Raw genomic sequence first — 3,630 nt, 5'->3', positions numbered from 1 at the left:
CAAAGTTGTCATGTTGCAGGGTTGCTGGAAAACTGAATCCCTTCTTGTCTGTGCCAGGGAAGCTGATCACTTCCTATTTCAGTCAAGAAAGTTTCCAGTGACCTCTGAGCTAGTTGGTAACAAACCCAATTAAGTTTAGCATAGTCAGTAGAGGCCTGGAAGATCCGCACTTCTACGTCGATACTACTGTTTATGTTATTCCAATGCGCAGGGCCTATTGGGAAAATAGGAACTACGCTACAGTGTTGCCCCTATTTCATCCATTATTCCCAGTAGAGCACCTTGGGGGACAAGTCAATTGAAACCTCCACCATGTTCGTTATTTCAGTCTGAACACGTCTGCAGCAGGATTGAATAATGGGACACTGTCAGATTGTGTGGAGTAGTTTCCCACGGGAGGCATGACATCTAGTGCAATGGAGGGACACAGAGGGTTTGAATTTATTTGGGTGGTCTAGAGTGTAGTATATTCTGCGAAAGTAGTGTGTTTGGACCAGCCGGTGTCAGGCTGATATTGCAAGCAGGGCCAGCTCTAGGGCTGGGCGACCGGTGCCAACGCACCGGGCGCTGACTTCAGGGAGTGCTGTGTTTCCAAGTATATTTTGATTTTAAAAGCACCTGCTGCCAGGTTCCTTGCCTCAAGCAATTTTCAGGCAACAATAAAAGTGTCAAGTTACCTCCAGTGATTAATGTCCTTCCTGAAAAGAAATCAGAGTTTTGTCTAGTGGCAGTTTTGACTCATCATAAGGTAGTGCAAAAAGTATGTGCACCATGCAGATCACAAGCCAGCCTGCCAGGGAACACCAACATGGGAATACAAAGACTCTTCAAAGTGCACTACCACTCTTGAGATTTGCCAGGGTAGGATGTACATTGATTTTACATCTACCACATAACATGGTGCGGCTGCACCATTGTGAGGTTGCCCTACATTTCATTGCTATCTCTGTCCTGATGACCAGCATGCTAGGATCTAAGCCACCTTGTGCAACAGTTGGATCAAAATGTCGACTTTTTTAGATTAACAAGCCTGGACTGATCATCGATACCTGTGAGGGGAGGTTGTTCTAAAATGTACACCACCCGGTTTTGAACGAGGAGAAATAAGAGACTGTACTAAATCTCATGGTCAGGCTAACTTTGTATTATTCTTTTCACTTTTTCCACATCACTGCGCACTTGAGCACCATCTGAAACACACCTTTATCTATCCTTCTTGGAGCAACAGTTATATAATGAATTTGATGTTTTCTAGTGCTGAATTATGACTAATAAACCTTGATAAATAATTGAATTTGACTGTTTGACTTTTCATTAAGTGCATTTCATTCATTTTCTATGTTTTGTTTTTTTACTCGCATAAAGTGCAAAATAAATGTTGCATTCGTTATTGTTCACGTACCAGTAGGACCATATCTTTTTACGTAGCACTACTGGGCTTGCAGCACTGATTGTGCGACCCACACAAATAGCCTTTCAAAGGTGTACCAGACATGCCACTGCAGTGTCTGCACCAAGTTTTTACTGCCATTTCGACCTGGCAAGTAAACCACTTGAGAGGCCCTCACCTTTCCTTTTCTTACATATAAGGAACCCTTTAGGTATGGCCATGGTACCCTCATGGGCAGGGTGCAGTGTATGTGAAAAATAGGACATGCATTGTTGTGATTTACATGTCATTATGGTGACATACTGTGTAATTTGTTTTTCACTATTGCAAGGATGTCTGTCCCCTGGGCTGTCATGGGAGCCGCCCTGTAACATTTTACAAGTGTTTCTTTCCACTGGGGCAAGATAGACAAATTGAGTTTAGGATTTTTATATTCTGTGTCTGAAAATCCCACTAGAAGGGAGGCATTTTCCTGCTTAACCATCCTGTGTGCCCCTGCCTGTATGTGTATTCACCATCTTGGTTGAGAGTGACAGTACCTGGGGATGTGCTTTCACACTAGACAGACACAAGGGGGTGGTTGAGGTTTGCGGGTCTTCCTGACACCGTAGCTGGCCCACAACACCGTGACCAACCTGAACAGTTGTATTTGTTTGTGCATGGCACTGTGATAGCCCCGACTGAGCAACTGACTTCAAGGAACTGTATTTTAAGTCTATTTTTGCAGTCGTCATATTTTAAATACTGTATGTTGGATTTTATCGTTTTGGTCTTGTTTTACTCAGATACATATTGGCTATTACTCTAAAACTGGTGTGGTGTCATTTTGCAGTGTTTTCACTGTATTACTATATGTTATATGCAGATGCTTTACACATTGCCTCTGGGATAAGTCTGACTGCTCGTGCCAAGCAACTAAGGGGGTGAGCAGGAATTATTTTCGAAGTGTAACTCCCTTATCCTGACTAGGAAGAAGGGTCCCTACTTGGGCAGGGTAGCAACCTGCCAACTAAAGAACCCCCATTTCTAATAAGTATTATTTAACAAATAGTCATTATAAAAACCATAATCTTTAAGTGTGATATTTTTCTTGATTTCTGATTTCAAGTAAATAAATTGGAACTTGATATTTGGAAATAATTATATATACATATATATGTATACATACATATACAAATATACATTTACACACATAAATACATACATATATATACATATACACACACATATACATACACATATATACACATACATACATATACATACACATATATACACACATAAACACATATACATACCTACGCACATATATACACACAATTATATATACATATATACACACATATACATATACACACATACATACATACACATATACTCACACACACACATATATACAAATATACACACATACATACATATATACACACATACCTATATACACACATACATACATATATATACACACACATATATATATATATATATATATATATATATACATACATAAATATACATATATACACAAATATACATATAGACACACATATACATATACACACACATATACATATACACGCATACATAATAATAATAATAATAATAATATGAAATTTATAATGCGCTCAGCTTACCCAGGGGCGTCCCGGCGCAACAGACCAGAAGGGGAGACTCAGCTAATCACTACTGTGGAAACAAGTGGGTCTTAAGAAGTTTCCTAAATGGTAGGATCCACACATATACATATATATCAGCTCCAAGACTCGCCTTTCCCGGGTGACTCATAGTGAGGCTGAATCGACCTGGCTCCAATTAGAGTAGTGGAGGAGTTGTCACTTGCACCTAAGTGGACTGTGGCTGCCTCTCACAAAGCTGTCTCCCCCTCCAGAGTGAACCTGTCCTGAGCCAGGTGGAATTGGTTTATGTATGCCAGAGGAACTTTGTTTCTGCCAACTTCAAAGGAAAATGTGGTATAAAAATTTGGAACTCTGACCCAAGGACTTTAGAACCCGTTGGGATTACGGTACCTGCTAAGAAGAACAGCTGGAGAAGCTGTAAGGAGAGACTACCACTTTGCTGTGTACTTTGCTGTGTTGGTCTGCAGTGGCTGTTCAAGTCTTGGGCAGTGACAGGACTAGACTGAAACTTCGACAACTTCTTTTTCTGAGTATCTCCTAGATCTCCTAGGGCTTGAGATTGCCCTCTGTTCATGAAGTCTCAGGACCAGCAACAACTGCACC

This window comes from Lissotriton vulgaris, chromosome 7, assembly GCF_964263255.1.
Source record: "Lissotriton vulgaris chromosome 7, aLisVul1.2, whole genome shotgun sequence".
Taxonomy (NCBI): Eukaryota; Metazoa; Chordata; class Amphibia; order Caudata; family Salamandridae; genus Lissotriton; species Lissotriton vulgaris.
The sequence above is the reverse complement of the archived record's forward strand: the minus strand, read 5'-3'. Positions refer to the sequence as shown.